Source organism: Ictalurus punctatus, unplaced genomic scaffold (genome assembly GCF_001660625.3).
Source record: "Ictalurus punctatus breed USDA103 unplaced genomic scaffold, Coco_2.0 Super-Scaffold_100058, whole genome shotgun sequence".
In the NCBI taxonomy this organism is placed as follows: domain Eukaryota; kingdom Metazoa; phylum Chordata; class Actinopteri; order Siluriformes; family Ictaluridae; genus Ictalurus; species Ictalurus punctatus.
The window spans coordinates 517,141-536,838 of NW_026521089.1; the positions used below are offsets into that span (position 1 = coordinate 517,141).

The window sequence follows — 19,698 nt, forward strand, 5'->3', positions numbered from 1 at the left end:
GCCAAACAGTGGGCAAGGGACGGGCTGAAGAAATTTTCGATGGGGCAGAACACAGGGATTTGATAGACGACCCCAAGGCTGATGCCATCCCGTTTGGCCTATACCGACAAGAAATATGGGATGCTGTGAGGAGTATGTATCCGGCTAAGATGGACCCTGGGAAGCTTGAAAATATAAAACTGAAAGACGAAGAAAACGTGATAACCGTCATACAAAAGTTTCAAGATAAATGGAGGGATGAAACGGGTGCCAAATGGGACGATTCAGTGGCAAGTGTGGGACTGTTCAAACTGCTATTGAAGAAGGCTCTCCCTGGGGAGGTACAGAAGAAGTTAGAGGAAGTGGTGGGGCTCAACGCAATGGAATGGGCTTCATTTCTGGCACATGTGACCCATCACGTGGAGCAACACAGGAAGCTGAAAAAAGAAGCTAAAGATGCTACTGAAACCCTAATGAGCCAACTCTATAAAGCACAGCTCGGCGAACTGACCAGGACTAAACAGGAAGAGAAGGAACGGAGGAGGGAGCACATTAAACAAGCGGCAGTGATGGTGCCCCATCCACAAGCGTCAGCCCCAGCACAGGCTGACCCTATGCTGTTGGCCAATGGATACCAGGCCCACCCACAACAGCAAGTCCCACACATAACTGCTATGCTGCACCCCGACCAGATGGATTACATATATCATATGAGGGCCCCCATGCACCCGGGAATGCCACCTGCCTGGAGGAGGGGACGAGGATACGGACGGGGTCGAGTTTTGCCAAGGCCAGATATGGCAACTGAAGGGTGTTGGGGATGCGGTGATCCTAGCCACTTCAGGAGAAATTGTCCACGTGTCCCACGACCAACTTGGGGAGACCGCGTGGATAGGGCTGAAAGAAGAGGTCAGGTGCTTGGACCGAGAGCACCGGAGAGCTATGGAATGCCACCTCGGTGTCAACCGCTACCCCCAGTACCCCAAGGTGGCCCCATGTATGGCCCCTATGGGGAGCCGGGACCCAGCCAGAGTTGAGGAGGCCGAGAGAAGCCCGGGGGGGAGCTCATGCAGTGCCTCACCACACTGCATCCAGAACAAGAGCCAACTGTTACAGTGACGATCGGAAACACCTTGCAAGTGCCTTTTATGATCGACACTGGAGCTACATATTCAAGTATAGGGAAAGAAGGTTCACAGCTCCCCCTCACCTGTAAGGCTATTCAAACTATGGGCTTCTCAGGAAAAATACAGACCTTACGATTCACCGAGCCTCAAGAACTATCTCTGGATGGTGTGACAATACAAGCACCCCTGTTATATTCGCCAGGAGCGCCTGTTAACCTACTGGGACGTGATGCTCTGTGTAAGTTGGGAGCTCAGATACAGTGCGAAGCGACTGGGATTTGGGTGACGTTCCCCAAATCAATATCCACCTAGCACCGCCCGTAATGTGAGGATGGTATACTGGCTAGAGATGTCCGATCCAGCTAACTCGGAACTCTGGCACAGATACGCAGAATGGAAACCATGGTTACAGTACATGCGGCCCGAGTGCACCGAAGTGGAGGCCCCTTTATATTGCACTATTAAAAATGATGACGGTGGACGAGACCAGGAATATGCTCAGCTTTGGGAGGACATGGAACAGGGACAAGTAATGGACATTAAAACCATGGAAATAATAAGCGGCCCACAGGGAGTGGCGGCTATTATAAAGCTCCCAGATAGAATCGCTAACTGTTATCAGCTGGAAGGGACAGCGCCCCATGTCACACTCATGGTCACCAAAGGCCTGGAACGGGAAGAGGTAGAGCCAATGATAGGGCAGGCAAAAGAAGTACAAGAGTGGAAGCCAACTACCAATCCATCCTTGCACAAGTCGCCTGATGGAAAGTTTGTGCGAATCTCAGTAAAAGCAATTGATACCACCGTGGCCACTAGTGTCTGCATATGCACGAACACGGACCGGAGTGGTTTACAAATGGCAGTTAAGGCAGCAAAAGATCAGGACAATGAGGAAATACTGAAAACTATTCCAGAACAGCTATGGACAAAACATCCGACCGACGTAGGGTTGGTTAAATCCGCCGACCTAGCTCAAATTAAGGTAAAAGAGAATGCAAGGTTGCCCTACCAGAAACAGTATCCGTTGTCAGTGCAAGCTAGAGAAGGCATACGGCCCACAATACACGGATTGGTAGAGGCTGGAGTTCTAATCTCCACGTGAAGTCAGTGCAATACCCCCATTTTTCCAGTTAGAAAACCTGACTCAGAGAAGTGGAGGCTAGTACATGATTTGCGTGCTATTAACCAAATTGTGATACCGGAAACACCAGTAGTGCCAGACCCACACACCCTATTGTCGAACATTCCAGAAGGGACCAAATGGTATACTGTCATAGATTTATGCTCAGCATTTTTTAGCGTGCCACTGCACCCAGACTCACAGCATTTGTTTGCTTTCACGTACGAAGGGCAGCAGTACACATACACTAGACTTCCGCAGGGATACTGTGAAAGCCCATCCATATTTAATCAGGTACTGGCTCAAGACCTCTCAGCCCTGGAGTGCCGTAGCACCATCTTGCAATATGTCGACGACCTTTTGATTTGTAGTGCGTCCAAAGAGCAATGCCAGCACGACTCTCTAAAGGTTCTAAGAATGTTGGCCGAAAATGGCCACAAAGTAAGTAAAGAAAAGTTGCAATTTTGTAGACAAAAGGTGGAATACCTAGGTCGTGTGTTAGAGGGAGAAAGCCGTACTATAGCACCAAAGCATGTAGAGGCCATACGCAAGGCCCCACAGCCAACCACCGTGCGACAGATGTTGGCATTTCTAGGAATGGCGGGGTTCAGTCGTCCATGGATATGTGAGTTCGCGCTAAGGGTCCAACCATTACGGGATATGATTAAGGCAGCAGACCAATCACAGCCAAATGCCCCCCTCGTCTGGACTCCTGAAGCTCTAGCTGCACTCGCAGATATTAAAATGGCCTTAATGACCGCTCCTGCATTGGCTAACCCAGATTATAGCAAACCTTTTCACCTCTATGTATCCGAAAGAAAGGGGTACGCATCGGCCGTCCTAACTCAGCAGCAACAAGGGATGGGGAAACAGGCCATCTCCTATTACAGCACGGCTCTTGATAACGTGGAAAAAGGGATGCCCCCCTGTTATCGGTCTTTGGCAGCGGCCGCATTTGCATATCAGAAAGCGTCCTCAATCACCATGGGGCACCCAGTTACATTATATACGACCCATGCACTGCATGCGCTCCTAACGAGTCAGACCTTTGTGATAACGAACTCCCGTCGAACAGGATATGACTCCATTCTGTCAGCCCCGGAGCTCACCATAGAACGGTGCACCACGGTGAATCCGGCCGATAAACTGGTAACCCCGATAGATGGTGTACCCCATGAGTGCGTAGCGGTATCAGAGATATTTTTGAAAGCGCGTTCAGATTTGGATAACTGCCCTATTGATAATGCTAAGCATACGTATTTTGTGGACGGTTCCTGTTATCGTACTGATACGGGCCATAAGGCTGGGTTGGCAGTAGTAGAAGCACGACGAAACCCGGCGACGTTTGAGGTAGTGATGAGTGTTCCGCTCCCCCAACCCTGCTCGGCCCAGCTAGCTGAACTACGGGCGTTGACAGCTGCATGTAATTTGGGCCGTAATGAGAGTTGCAATATATATACGGACTCAGCCTATGCTCATGGAGTCTGCCATGTGTTTGGACCAATCTGGGCTCAAAGGGGATTCCAGCGGGCAGATGGGACCGCCGTGACCCACGGGGAGGCGATTTCAGATTTACTATATGCTATGACATTGCCCGCAAAATTAGCTGTAGTGAAATGCAGGGCACATAGGACCGATGACTCCTTTATCACTAAAGGGAACTCACTGGCGGATGAGGCAGCTAAGAAAGCTGCCGTAGGGCCGGGGCAGATGATGGCCCTAACTCAGCCTGGGGAAAGTCCGATGCGGCATCCGCAGGTAGACAATGTGGCCCACTTGGTGGAGCTGCAGAACACCGCAGGTGTGGCTGAAGTATCGGCGTGGATAAAACGGGGGGCGAGAAAAGAGGCGGGTACTGGATTGTGGCGCAGCATAGAAGGATTGTGTATAGCCCCAGCCAGTTACCTCCCGCTCTTGATCAAAGAAGCCCATGGCTTGGATCATGCCCATAGAACCGAAACTATCCGAAAAATCCGTCAGGAATGGTGGTCCCCATTTCTGGCCAGTATGGTGGACTATGCGTTGAATAGATGTGAAGTGTGTATCAAGAACAATGTGCGAAAGAACTTCACTGCTCCTTTAGGACATATTCCCCCGCCGACAGGGCCATTCCGGCATATAATGATGGATTATGTAGACATGGGAGCAGACAACCGGAAAGAAGGGAAGCGCTACATTCTAGTAGTAGTAGACCGCTTCAGCAGGTGGGTGGAGGCAGCTGCAACTTCCAAGGAAGATGCAAGGACCGCGGCTAAATTTTTATGTCGCGAAGTCATTCCCCGGTTCGGTATTCCAGATTTTCTGAGTTCGGACAACGGTACCCACTTTGTGAATAACGTCATTGACAATGTGGCATCTGCCTTGGGGATAGATCATAAGCTAGGATGTGTGTATCATCCTCAATCCCAGGGCATGGTAGAACGAGTGAACGGTACCCTAGTTAATAAACTGGCAAAAATATGCGAGAGCTCTCGCCTGAACTGGGTACAGGCCTTACCACTGGCCTTGATGAAGATGCGTTCTCAGACCAATCGTATGACGCACTTGACTCCTCATGAAATGCTTACTGGGCGCCCAATGCCTATGGCATTCACCCGAGGTCCATACACAGGGCCGTCTTTGGCACAATTGGAGGACGAAATGCAGGATTATGTGCGAACCCTCACCAAAATCCATAGACATTTGTATTCACAGGTTCGTGAGGCAGTCCATGGAGAGAGCGAGGTACGGGAGGACGTGCGCCTAGTGGCACCGGGGGACCAGGTATACATTCGTGTTTTCAAGAGAAAGAGCCCCCTTGCGGGACGTCGGGAAGGACCATTCACCGTGGTCGCTGCAACCCCCACGGCTGTGAAAGTAGAGGGGAGGAATTACTGGTATCACTTGAACCACTGCAGCAGCGCCGAACCAGGTAAGGGACCGCTACTGCAAGACACTACCGACGAACAACCATCGACCTCAAGACTAGACAGTACAAGGAAGCCCACTGGGGCAGTGGTGTTCACTGATAGTGACAGTGATTCGGGTGCATCCCTGAGCCCTGCCTACGGCACTCGAGCCCAGAATAAGCGGCGAGCTGTGGAAAAACTCGATAGACTGTCTCAGTCTGATGCCAGTAGCCTCACCGTTCTCACGCCCCAAATAGAAGTGACGGGTGTAGTTATCTGCCCACAGGAAGTTGTAACCCCAGCAACGGAGGATTTTCTGTCTACATTCGCCACTCTCTGTCAGGACCTTGACAACACCGCTTTGCCTCTGAGCTTAATCAACTCAGATACGCTACAGTCTCTAGCAGCACAGTTGAACTTACCCGAGCTTACTCCTGAACGTCAGTCTCCGCATGAATCCTTGCGCACTCCCCTACCCCCGGTTCCGGAGGGGACCGGTGGAACAAGCTCCACAGAATAGTAGCACGTATGTGGGTAAACTGATTTTTACAGCAGGGCTAATAGTACTCTTTTTCTTTTTCTACGACCCAATGTTTAAAAGAAATGCCCTGGATTCCTATCATACATTACGCCCACTAGCGACTGCTACTTCCCGCACAGCCCTCTATCCTCATATTAGGCGTGTTCGATCCTGGACGGCCCCTGGCTCCACTATAGGTTCCCGTAGCTCGATGTGCACGTTAGCTCTCCTTAGACTCGCCCATGAAGAGTCCCTGATTGGGAGAAGTCCCTATTTGGCCTCATTCACTTTCTCCCCAGCTCGGTCTGTGGAGATTCGCGTAGGACATCTTAGAATTACTGGTAGGGCACGGACGAGTAGGTGCTCCTTCGAGCTGCCCACGATTGGCCCCCTGTGGCTACCGTTCCTTTGCTTGGCTACGGCATGTTCTTACCATGATAGTACAGGGTCACCCTTCGCATCCCGGGCTCTCCACCCCCTCCTCATTGCCCCAATGTCAACTCCGCTCGCACATAAATTAATGAAATTACAATATTATTCAATCTCTACCGCTAACACTTCGCTCACGGAGGAGCAGAGTAACATGTACATGGCATGGATGGTCCACACTGCTCGATCTGTGACGGATCGCTCGTGTCTCGTATGTCATGATCGTAGCCTCACCCCCCATTTTATGCTGCCTATGGGGAACCTCACAGAATGTCTCACCAACCCCTATTCTGTTGATTTTTTGTGTCCTACTGTGTGCCTCCTTGGGGCCCTTTCGGCTGATTTTGGCCCATCGTGGATGCACAATGCAAGCTCCTCATGCTTGTTTCACCCTGTAACCACCCAAGTGTCGACTTTTGTCCGCGTCCAACCGTCTCTGCCCTCGTTCTTTCCCATCTGCCTCTGCTCCTCTGTTGGCGTATATCCTGTGGGAAATATGTCTGCCCGACGTAATGTCTCCCTGTTCGCTAATGATTTGCAAATTGAAACCCCCTCTGTTTGTGATTCACCCCCATGCACCCCCAATGTGGTAATTCCCCTACCTGATCTTAGTGGTGGTACTGTTCCCCTTGCGGATGTGTTCTGGTTTTGCGGGGGCCAACGTGTACGCCAGACCTTGCCTGCGGAGTGGCAGGGATGCTGCGCCCCGGTTAGGTTGGATGGTAAGACCCGTGTTTTGTTGGTGGCTGACCGACCGTCATCTGGCCGGTCCCGTTCACGCCGCCCAATGGACTCAGTATGTCCGTGACGCTGATGCAGCGAACTATTCTGACTGGGCTGCTGATGAGACCGTCCATCTTGACTTTGGGGGTACCCCCGTTGGCGTTCCTGCTCGCTACAGAGCCATGGAGGCCGTTGGCAGTGGTGTAGCGTCTATTTTGCTCCCGGCCGTGCAGATCAACTGCAACGTGGCATGGATTAATTACATGTGGTACAACGAGCAACGCTTCATTAACTACTCGTTGAGTGCTCTCGGACTGGTCCGTGATCAGCTCCATGCCACTTCCCTCATGGCTGCTCAGAACCGTTTTGTCCTGGACCAGATGCGGGCCCCGGAGGAAGGTGTCTGTACAATGATTGGTCCCGAGTGCTGTGCTGCAATCCCTTTGCACACTGGTTCTGAGGGAGCCCTCTCCAAGGTCCTGGGCCAACTACAAGCCCTACAGACGGAGCAAGCGGCTAACTCCGGCTTTGGGTCTAGTCTCCGCCTCCCGCCGTGGCTCTCCTGGTTTCTTTCTGGAGATTGGACTGCTACCCTGACCCGCTTGGGAGCGTCCCTGTTCGTCCTCCTTCTCCTTATGGCTCTGGTGGCCTGCTGTGTGATCCCCTGTGCACGGCGGATGGTGATGTCCTCAGCCTCCTTTTCTGGCCAGTATGTTGTTAAGGGTGAGGCGTTACCGCCTCAACGGGGGGTGGTGATTGAGACCATGCGACGGGGGTCAATGAGCAGCGACAGCAGCGACAGACAGGGGTCAATGAGCAGTGACAGCAGCAACACCAGCGTCTACGAGAACATGAGACGGGACATGAGCCAGGACTGATGGGAAAGGGGGCGCAAGGACCCGTTTGTACAAGGTAGTGGCAAGGTAATGGGCCTATCCGAGACAAACGGGACCTATTGGTGTTTTCTATATGTTCATTTGTGTTGCAGATCTACTGAACCCTGAGGGGTGAGAAGAAGATGTGATGATCCATACCCTGGGTGTAAGTGCTAGCCTAACCTCTCCCCAAAGGGTGGTTCTCTACAGTACGTAAAGTGCTTGAGCCGAAGACAACTGGAATACAGAGGGATACTGCCGATAGAGACTGTTATGCCGAGTGTTATAAAATGTGTATGTATGTATGACATGTAATGTGATGGGCAAAAAAGTGTGACGCAATCAGGCACAGAAAAGTATAATGGTGCTGCTGAGCACATGGTGCTGGCAGGGTGGGAATTTTTCCTCGTAAGAGGTTTTTTCGCCCACCCCTGACTGCGAAAGACTGGGGTTTGGTTTTTGAGGGGAAGCAAGAATCTGCAGGTCCCGACAAATACAAAACTGTGGGCTGACAGGCCTAGTTGAGAAAGATAGGGACGTGTAGATCAAGTAGTTAGTTACTGTAGTGTACTCATACGTATGGCAGTAGTAGTAGTAATAAATGATTAGGGGAACTCAGTTAATCTTATAATCGATGTAGGCAAACAAACGTATAATCAAGGTAGTTAAATTCGAAATGAGATATATATATACATAGTTAAAAGGAGAAGTAAGTTAAGGGTTAAGAGTTATGGCTAGGTACATCTACACATGTCCGGCGCAAAGTGGATGTAGGGGGGTCCTAAGGCCCATTCTCCAGCTGCCAATCTACTATGAGACCCCAGGGCGCACAACACTAGCACGTCTCCCACCAGGTCTACAAAACCTCCTCAGCTCCTGTTCGGATCAGTGTTGCGTAGAAGTGGTTAATGTAAGGGACCCATTGGATTACGGGGACGACGGGCGCAGGGATTATGGCCTTGTTAGAGTAATCCTCCGACAGCTAGCGGGGGACGGCCATGGGGTGCGGCAGAACCAGTTCCTCCACAGATACCCGCTTAATTAAGGTAGTGTATGAGGCTTCACAGCCTCAGAGGGGGAAATGTTGTGGATAAAAAATGTCATAAAATAAACATAAGGGAGAAGAAGGAAAAACGGGCACCTAGACACGTAGAAGCGGGATTAGGCGGACATTGACAGATTGGAATTACGAGCAATTTAAGAGCAGTAATAGTCAAAAAAAAAGTCAAAAAGAAGTGTACGAGCTGAGGAGTGCTAAAAACACACACACACACACTCGTGCAGTCAAGGGCGGGCAAGTAGACACAACATACATAAACACACATGAATAACTTTAATAATATCTTATAGTAATAGAGAAACTCTATAAAAAAACAGAATAGTAGGATATGCAGGACAGTAGAACTGTAATGATATTAAGAAGTTGGAAGTACAGTAAACCGCTTTTCAAGTAGTATAAATATATATAAACTAAGAAATATAGTGCAAATATGAAAATAAATTATAAACGAGAAATACAGGGGAAAAAGGAAAATATAACTTACTCATGATTCAGATGGGGAAGATTCTCGTCTCGCAAGGAAAGCCTTAATTTTTAGAGAACCATGAAGAAAGCCAGTTATAAGGGTGGCTGGCCCCCCCCTCGAGATAACGATAAGACCAAGGTCCCTCCCGGTTGTTTAGTCGTCTTGCTTACGTCATTTTTTTAACCTAGGGAAATGAGAATCTTGGTTTTTGAAAACCTAGGGAATTGGGAATCCTGGTTTTTGAAAACCTAGGTAAATAGAAACACTGGGTTTTTGTTTCCTGGGTTGTTGGAAATGCCTGGGTTCTGATTTTATGTGTAAAGTAAAACCCCTGGTTTCAATTCTATGGGTAAGTGAAATAGGCCTTTTCTGGAAACCTATGGGTTATCTAGTGTGTAAATACAGTATAAATACTGGAGCTTAAGCTCAGGGTATTGGGGATCACTTTTGAGAATTCTCATCGGTGTGGATCTCATGTGGTGGAATGGAACAATAAAGCTGGACCCTTGCTTCTTCTCACTCACGGCTGGTGTGTTTTTTCTATCTCCAACTGGGCTCAGAGGTAGATGTGAGTATTGGCTTCTAAGTTGAGTTTTAAATGTTTTTGGGTAATAGGCTAAATTCGAGCCAACACCACTTTTTGGCCCCGTACACGCCTGATTATTGCTGTTAATGCTAAATAACATAAGCTGAAATTTTAAATATTGATGTTAAAACACTGAAATGAGGGCCCCATCCCTATATTTTGTCTAGGATCCGACAAATCACTAAATCTGTCCTTGTGCTAGCCACTACACCACCACATAGGACACAAGTTTTATTTTATACATTTACAAAATATATAATTTATTTTAAAAAATTTGTATGATTTGCATTTTTATGCTATAATATTTGTGATTTTATGTGAAACTATTATAAACAGGTGTCACTCAAGTGAATTAAATGATGTAGATAATGACTGAATCCTACTCTATGGACCCTTAGTCTCTGTATAAGAGGATTTCACTGGAGATGAAGTAATAGATTTAAACTCTATGTAGAGCGCTCTCTCGTGGCTCCACCCACCACACACGTTCGAACCAATCATATTATCCTCCCTGGCGTCCATGGGCGTGGCTAACCGCGTCTGTCTGTTAAAGGTAGCAGGTTGTACATGGCGAGCGGGTTACTCACTGAGGACTGGTGATTGGTGTAATGGAAGCCGTCTCTGAACCGCATTTAATGACGGAGAATTACAGAATTGGAGAGAAAACGCAGCACTGAGCAACTTGTAGACTTAACACCCGACTGTAGGTGGCTAGGTGAACGCGTTTGGCCTTATTTATTCGCTAAGCTGCTAGCTTGTTAGCTCTGCGGCTGTTTTGGTATAAAGTACTAACTTGAGTTAACTCGGTGGGAGTTTATTTAGCGCCGGATAAACGGTGAACTAGTTAGTTTAGTAAATCTGACGCTTCTCGGGAACTTGTAGTTTATCCGCCTCGCTGTCTGGGTGACGCAGAGAGCAACTGTTTACCAAGTGACTTTATTTTCAGTGCTTTTTGAACTGTCTCTCAGCCCTAAGTAGTTCCGCGGTATTTGTGTGGAATTGGGATGAGCGTCTAGTTAAAGGGTTGATGTCTCGCTGGCGCAGTGATTTGTTCTTTAGGAGTGTTTTTCTCTTGAACAGCTCTCTGTGTGGAGACTTGAGGTAGTTCTGTAGTCACAGGTGCACAAATCAGTCACACAGCTCCAGCTCCACCTGCGCCTCTCGCAGGGAAACGGTTTCTGTGCACTGGCTCCGTCCCAAATCACCTTGTATGGAATCTCTATCTCTAGCGCACTAGGTGCGGTAGACACTCCATTCGTTCGTGTGTAGTGTACCTAGATACGCAGTCGTGCAGGATTTGGGCACAGGCCACGCTAATGAAACATCATCCATTTCAAATCAAGTTGCTATTGTTAAACACTTCACTAAAACCTGTATGGAAACGTTACTGTTCAGTTGTTCTATAAGCGCAATTTCAACCAAATACAGTGGAGTGTAAAAGTTTGTACCCCCTTTTGGTTTCTTTTGGACGGAAGGGTGTTAAATGTCCTAAACACTACAAAATTTGACTGCAAGTAGAAGTTAATTTTATTATCAGACTCAGATATCCATGTTAATATTTTCAATACTGATCATTAGTGTTAAATGACTTGATGATTTTGTGGTCAGTAAACCGTTTTTGCGTTGATTTTGATGTATGTTTTGGATCACTGTCCTGCTGGAAGATCCAACCACGGCACATTTTAATCTTTCTGGCAGAGGCAGTCAGGTTTTTATTTAATATCCATGTATCCTAACAATATGTCCAGGTCCTCTGGCAGAAAAACATTCCCAAAACATTAAAGATCCACCACCATATTTAACCGTGGGCATGAGGTACTTTTCCGTATGGCTACCTATCTGTGTGCTTCAAAACCACCTCTGGTGTTTATTACCAAAAAGCTCTATTCTGGTTTCATCTGACCATAGAACCCGATCCCATTTGAAGTTCCAGTAGTGTCTGGCCAACTGAAGACACCTGAGTGTGTTTTTGGATGAGAGTAGAGGCTTTTTTCTTGAAACCCTTCCAACAACTTGTGGTGATGTAGGTGACTTCATATTGTAGTTTTGGAGACTTTCTGACCCCAAGACACAACTAACTCCTGCAATTCTCCAGCTGTGATCCTTGGAGATGTTTTGTCCACTCGAACCGTCCTCTTCAGTGTGTTGAGACGATATAGACACGCGTCCAATTCCAGGTTAATTCATAACATTTCCAGTTGACTGGAACTTCTTAATTATTGTCCTGATGGTGGAAATGAGCATTTTCGATGCTTGTGCTATTTTCTTATAGACACTTCCCATTTTGTGAAGCTCAACAACCTTTTGCTGCACATCACAGCTACAGTGGTGCTTGAAAGTTTGTGAACCCTTTAACGTTTTCTATATTTCTACATAAATAACAAGATTTTCAGACAAGTCCTAAAACTACTCAAAGAGAACCCATTTAAACAAACGTGACACATGTTATACTTGGTCATTTATTTATTGCAGAAAATAATCCAATATTACATATCTGGGAGTGGCAAAAATATGTGAACCTTTTGCCTTCAGTATCTGATCTGACCCCCTTGTGCAGCAATAACTGCAACTAATCATTTCCAGTAACTGTTTATTAGTCCTGCACATGGGCTTGGACATCAGTTTTGGCCATTCAAACCAATAACTTTATTGTTCTTTAACCATTATTTCTTTTGGGCCATTGTCTTATTGCATGCCCCACTTTCTCTTGAGATTCAGTTCAGTTCCTGGGTTCATTCTTGCCCTGCGTTTGGGGAACTCACCACTACACTAATTATAATCTTTCAGATAGCTTGGAGATTTAGTACGTGTAGACCTTCTCAACTCGGGGTTTTCCATCCCAAGGAAAGTTTCTGATGCAGCCACTTCAGAAGTTCCTCCCAGTTTTTGTTTGTGACTTTCCTCAGAGAATGAAGAACCTGAGTCTTTTGTAGAATGCGCTGGAATGGCAACATCTGGCCGTGAAGTGTCTTACAACACTGGTGCTACGGATGTTGCATTGTGCCCATCTCTCACCTGATCAATATGTCAGTGCACTACTTGCCCACTTCCCAATGCTACTGTGCACCATACACCCAACACTTCTTTGAACACTTTGGATTGTCTCTCCAATACGTTAGCCAATTTATGACCTGGTACATTTGCTACTGTATTTACAAGCTGAGGCAACAAATGATTTCTAAACCCCCCCCCCCCCCCCCCCAAATATTTGAATGTTGAATGTTTGAATTTTACCAAAATGAAGCTCGTTTAACCGCATGTTTATTCCTTACATAATACATATTAAACGCAAAGCATGTAGGGGTTCTACATGCATATAGTATTTGCACAATCAATAACCTATTCGAGTAATACATTGTCGTATATAAACTTGATTTTGTGTTTGTGTCTGCAGTGTCCAAAGCCCAGGCTGACCCCCCACCCCTTCAACCTTTGCAGCAATGCTGGCAGCACTATTTCCCAAAGACAACCTCTGGATATGACGCTGAGCACGTGCAATCAACTTCTTCTTTGGTCGACCATGGCGAGGCCTGTTCTGAGTGGAACCTGTCCTGTTAAACCGCTGTATGGTCTTGGCCACCGTGCTGCAGCTCAGTGTCAGGGTCTTGGTAATCTTCTTAAAGCCTAGGCCATTTTTATGTAGAGCAAGAATTCTTTTTTTTCACATACTCAGAGAGTTCTTTGCCTTGAGGTGCCATGTCGAACTTCCAGTGACCAGTATGAGGGAGTGTGAGAGTGATGACACCAAATTTTACACACCTGCTCCCCATTCACACCTGAGAACTTGTAACACTAACAAGTCACATGACACCGGGGAGGGAAAATGGCTAATTGGGCCCGATTTGGACATTTTTACTTGGGGGTGTACTCACTTTTGTTGCCAGCGGTTTAGACATTGTGTGTTGAGTTATTTTGAGGGGACAGCAAATTTACACTGCTACACAAGCTGTACACTCACTACTTTACACTGTAGCAAAGTGTCATTTCTTCAGTGTTGTCACATGAAAAGATATCATCAAATATTTACAAAAATGTGAGGGGAGTTCTCACTTTATTGTGAAATACTGTACATCTTTTTATTTACTTTAATATTTATTCATAGTGTGTGTGTGTTTGTTTTTATATATATAAAATACATAGAGCGAGCGAGCAACGGTAGCGTGTCTGACTCCAGATCAGAAGGTTGCGTGTTCAAATCACGTCGGGGTCATTCAATGCACTGGAGTGAGATCTACCATTTGATCTTGAAAATCTCCCTTAATGTCCAGGGAAGGGAAACCAGGCAGGTTATCCCTTTAAAGGGCTCGTGCCTTGTCCTCTGAAAGAGCTCTTGCCCAGATGTCAGACACTAGTCGCAACAGTCACAGCCCACCACCTGTCTCCGAGTTCCAATGCGTCTTGATCGCCACGCCGATGAACAAGTATGCCTTGCACCATGATGCGCTGTAGGCTTCGAGCTGGGACCTCGTGGCGCAACGGAAGTGCGTCTGACTCCAGATCAGGAGGTTCAAATCACGTCGGGGTCATTCAATGTGCTCTTTTTCACACAGACCCATGATTTTCTGCGCAGTCTAATAAGGATGCTGTTATATGGACTCCAATCTCTATGATGACCACCCATGTCTTTGTCAACTTCATGCTAAAAGGTAACAAAGCTTAGGTAGCAACACTCTCGCCTAGTAACCATTAGTAACTTGACAACCTGCTGAATGTTTACCCTTAGTTTGTCCATTTTGCTTGCTGAACAAAACATGCTGGAAAGAGGCACCTTAGATGGTTTCACTGGACCTCTCAGAGGATCTGGAGGGTACTACAACACCCAAACAGGGACTGTTTGACTGTGTGAACCCTGGACCCTCAGATTAAAAGTCTGATGCTCTACCGACTGAGCTACCTGGGCTCGAGGAGAGAGAGAGAGCGCACTTTACCCTCGAGCTTGTAGGTCAGGCCTGTGGACGCTCTAGTTCAACGGTTCTCACAGACATAAATGGTGCTCAGCCCTTGGCTTGGAAAGGGCCCATCCCATCTGGTTCTCATGGCTTTCTACAAACTATTAACACAGCTCAGCACCACTATTCAAGGATACAAACCAACAGGGTTCAACCACGGCTCTGTCCTTCATACTTCTTTACCCACTGACTGCCTGCAGTCTGAGACATACAAAGAGACAAGGTTCTTGTGAAACCTGTAAAATGGTGACGTTAACCAAGAGAATGTTGAACTTTGGTCCTATCTATTATGTTGGCCAGTTTCTAAGTTGAGATCAACTTAACCCCAGTGCTTTCTGTTTAACGACCTTGTTCGTATTTTTGTTTACAACTAGCACACTTTTGACCAGCATGTCGCTTGGAAATCGTTACCAGCATAACTCTTGTTCGTAAGGCTCACTCTGGAGGCTTGTCTTGGTTCATGGAATGCCTTCGTGTCATGGTATGAGAACAAGTAGAATAGCATCAGCATTTTTAATTAAACTTGGCTTTTCTGCACAAGGAGACCAAAATTTCTAACAAACACGTTAATTCCACACCACAGACTGACGTGTAATCTTGGCTCTGTATGCCTCGCAAAAAGCAGGTTCACGCCACCTTTGCCACTGATTGCCCATCGTCTGACACGTATAATGACACAAAGGCCTCGTACAAATGGTAAATGTGTGAAGTTACCCAGAAGAAGGCTGAACCATGGTTCTATCGCATCGGCAGTTGAGTCCCTGAGTTGCGCTTCAGGTATAAGTTGTCCACGCTTCACTCTCACGCACTGGGGTGAGATCTACCATTTGATCTTGAAAATCTCCCTTAATGTCCAGGGAAGGGAAACCAGGCAGGTTATCCCTTTAAAGGGCTCGTGCCTTGTCCTCTGAAAGAGCTCTTGCCCAGATGTCAGACACTAGTCGCAACAGTCACAGCCCACCACCTGTCTCCGAGTTCCAATGCGTCTTGAGCGCCACACTGATGAACAAGTATGCGTTGCACCATGGTGCGCTATAGTTTTTGCGATGGGACCTCGTGGTGCAATGGTAGCGTGTCTGACTCCAGATCAGAAGGTTGCGTGTTCAAATCTCGTCGGGGTCATTCAATGTGCTCTTTTTCACACAGACCCATGATTTTCTGCGCAGTCTAATAAGGATGCTGTTATATGGACTCCAATCTCTATGATGACCACCCATGTCTTTGTCAACTTCATGCTAAAAGGTAACAAAGCTTAGGTAGCAACACTCTCACCTAGTAACCATTAGTAACTTGACAACCTGCTGAATGTTTCCTTAGTTTGCCCATTTTGCTTGCTGAACAAAACATGCTTGAAAGAGGCACCTTAGATGGTTTCACTGGACCTCTCAGAAGATTTGGAGGGTACTACAACACCCAAACAGGGACTTGAACCCTGGACCCTCAGATTAAAAGTCTGATGCTATATATATATATATATAAATGAAATATATATATATATATATATATATATTTCATTAGAAAAAGTGCAGTACATTTTCATGGTACGGTCAGTACTGTTTATTTTTGTAATAAAGTGAACTTAATTTTTCCACTGAGTGTTATATTTTCATTCAGTAGTAATCGGTTATTAGTAGGTGCTACCCGACTTATCGGTTATCGGCATCTGTAAGATCCACTGTCGATCAGCCTTTAAAATAGATTAATGTGTATGACATGATCTTCTTTAATTAATAAAGAAATGCGCTTGTTGACAACTTGCTGTGGTATAAGGGGAATAAAACACTTCAGAATGTGCAGTTCTACTTTAGGGTGATAACGGTCACTCCACTTCATTGGATTGTTGACTGTTTTCCTATAACCGTATGTTTATTCCTTACATAAATTAAACACAAAGCATGTAGGGGTTCTACATGCATGTAGTATTTGTACAATCAATAACCTATTAGAGTAATACATTGTGGTATATAAACTGAACTTTGTGTTTGATGTGTCTGCAGTGCCCAAAGCCCGTGGTGGTGGCAGTGCATGGCGGTTGTGTATAAGCAGGTCTGTTGGGACTGTTAAGTACCATCATCTCATACACTCACCACAACTCTGGGAAGTTCCATCCATATTGTTTGCTGTCACTTTTCCTGCAAAGCTTTAACCATCAGAGAGTTATCTTTTACTGGGGCTTTTAGCTGCAGGAGACTGAATTACTAAGTTTTTTTTTTTGTGGATCTGATTTCTTCTTTCGCAGGAGTGGATCTAATCACAGCCTGTGATATTCGTCTGTGCACACAGGATGCCTGGTTTCAGGTGAAGGTATGAGGAACATTAACTTGCCATACATTGCTTGCTTACATGTTTACACCAAGATCTGTAAACAAGCTATTTTTGTCCATATGATCATATATAGAGATAGTAAGTGATGAGAAGATAAGAATGGGCTGATTGTTCTGACTCATACAAGCCCCAAAGAAAGAGTTGACCACAAGGAGGCACACTCTGAACAATTATTTACATTTGCAGTTTGTTGAAGATTAAATAAACCACAGTGAGCATCAGATGTCTGGTTTTAATACAAAGTTTTATGATGAACTATTTTATGATATTACCATCTTGTCATTTATCAAAGAAGAGCTACAAAACCTGAAATTTGTTCATTTTTAGACAGAAAAATTCTGCAGTGTAGCTCTTCTAGTGGGCTTTCCCACTGGATGTTTAGTCCAACACAGAGCAGTTTGCATGAAAAGTTGGTAATGTGACCGTCGTAATGTGGACTGGGAAGTGCACTGCGGTACCGAACCCGAGACTACCTGTAGAAGGTGGTCCGAGTTCAGTTACAATGGAACTGTGAATGTGAATTGTCCCATGAATGTGAACGTAACTTGTATCCGGGTCTGCACTTTTTCAGGAAGTAGAGTAACCTGTGCTGAAGGCCTGTTGTGGTGATGACGTGTCATGACATGTTTTGGCCCAAATCTGCAGTGACTTTGAAAAAGTGGAAGCTCCTCTGAATATTGTGGAGTTTCTTGATTTTGCCTTAATTTCTGTGATCACAAAAAGATGAAATTCTGGACTGACACATGGAAGATATGGAATGATAACAGAAGAATGTGACTTTGGGTTGTACCATGTATTTTTTTCATGTAGCTTTATTATTTAGTATAAATGAAGGCAAGTGTGTGTTCTGTTCTTCATCTCTGCAGTCGTGTGTTCCCTGATAGTCAATGATTGCTGGAGCTCTGGAAATAGCAGGTGAGATTGCAGGCCGGAGTCGCGTCGCTGTCCAAGGAACCAAAATCAACCTCCTCTACTCCTGAGACCACAGTGTGACTGAGAGCCTAGACTACATGGTAAGAATCTGCTTAAGACATGAAAAGCATTTTTAGCCTCAAGGTAGACCCATGCACACACAGTATGGCCACAAACACAAAGTAGAGCGGTCGAAATCTGAGATATCTCCTCTGCATCTCCAGGCTACTTGGAACATGAACATGTTGCAGACACAGGATCTTATGAAGTCAGCGCAGGCAGCCCTGGAAAAGAAGAGTCCGAAAGACGTGCCCTTCTCCAAGCTTTAAAGGAGAAGATCCAGGGCTGTTGAAGCTGCGGTGGAACTGAGACATCATCATCCACATATCTTCAGTTCTTCTTGCTAAGTCTGTTTCTTTTTAGTCTTTTTATTTTTAGACTGGTCAAAAGACTGATTAGTGGAAGTGAAATGATAGATGAACTTTTAATTACTTGCTTTATTATTTGCAGGTGCCTTGTACAGTAAGACAGGGTAACTAATACTCAAAAGCTTGTTTTGTGTGTTAACATGTACAGTAGATGGACATATTTTTTCTGGTGCTGTGACTGCAGAATGTAGTGCAGTTAACACATTAAATTTCCTTGGATGCTCACTTTTAACTCGAGGAGGTCACAGTTTGCCCAGACATCTTTTTTTAAATCCGTCAATCCGTCACCCACACGTCATTCTGTGGGACGAAGAGGAGGAAGCTGGACAGATAAATTTATTTATTTATTTATCATTGCTGTGTTTCCTCAATCGAGTGCAGAAAGAAGAAAAACAACACAACTGATTTAAAATAAAAATATAGAAAACAATCTAATGTAAGGTTCTGATCCGGTTTGCTTTCAGCAGGAAGGCTGTCCTCTTTCCTGTTGCTCTTTCTCTTCTATTAGTCCATTTGTCCAGTCTGAATCGGTTTTGATTCGTTTCGAGACGATTCGGAGTCGAATAATTTTCTAGTGAGAGTCGCACACTTCCAAACGAACTAGACTGAGATGAGTATTTGATTCTCACTAGAAAGTGATTCGACTCTGAATAAACTCGAAATGAATCAGTCAAACTATTTCAGACTCTATAAAAGGACTATGAGATGTGATTAAGATATATATTCCAATGTTTTGCTTTACAATTCCATTGTGTGTGTGTGTGTGTGCGTGTGTGTGTGTGTGTGTATGTGTGTGCGTGCGCGCGCACGTGTGTTTTTCAGGAGAACGAGAAACTCGGACACAACAGTACATCCTGACCATTGGTACTGTGTACACATCAACATACACACACGTCTCCATGCTGGACATCTCAGGAGCTTTCACACAGTGCTAGGAATATCCCGGGACAGAGAAACGCACCTTCTAAGTGAGCGAGTTTAGCGTCAACCGGTGAAATTTGCTGTAGCGTGAACACTTTGCCTCTGTGAGCTTCACTCTCCGTAGGGTTCACTGTAATTAGACATAAAATGTACATAGTTTATTTTTCATGCATTTAGGATTTCATGTTTTTTTTTTTTTTTTTTTTACTCTTCGAGGAAAAGAAATGATCTTTCGAGGCAGCTTCTTCATCACTACCTGCTCCGTTTGACTCAAAAATGTAACGACCAGTTTAAGTCACGATGTCTTCAGTTCATGAGATTTTACTGTTGAATTTAAACAGGAAATGTGAAATATTTTTTCCCTTTGTTTCCTCTACTGTCTTTTTGCTG

The 19,698-nt window shown here is 45.7% G+C and overlaps 1 long non-coding RNA gene and 1 other non-coding gene across 4 annotated transcripts; both read left to right on the forward strand.

Annotated features, from left to right (window-relative positions):
- The first annotated feature begins 12,973 nt into the window (after positions 1-12,973).
- LOC128630623 (uncharacterized) lies at positions 12,974-19,356 on the forward strand. 3 transcript variants are annotated; one of them, XR_008394884.1, is made up of 4 exons: positions 12,974-13,381; positions 16,720-17,026; positions 17,914-18,060; positions 18,184-19,356. It is a non-coding gene; the product is annotated as an uncharacterized LOC128630623 (long non-coding RNA). The 3 variants fall into 3 exon arrangements; XR_008394883.1 differs by lacking the exon at positions 12,974-13,381 and having other exon boundaries at positions 16,238-17,026; XR_008394882.1 differs by lacking the exons at positions 12,974-13,381; positions 16,720-17,026 and having other exon boundaries at positions 17,167-18,060.
- On the forward strand, positions 15,773-15,844 carry trnaw-cca (transfer RNA tryptophan (anticodon CCA)). Its single transcript has one exon. It is a non-coding gene; the product is annotated as a tRNA-Trp (tRNA).
- Positions 19,357-19,698: the final 342 nt, after the last annotated feature.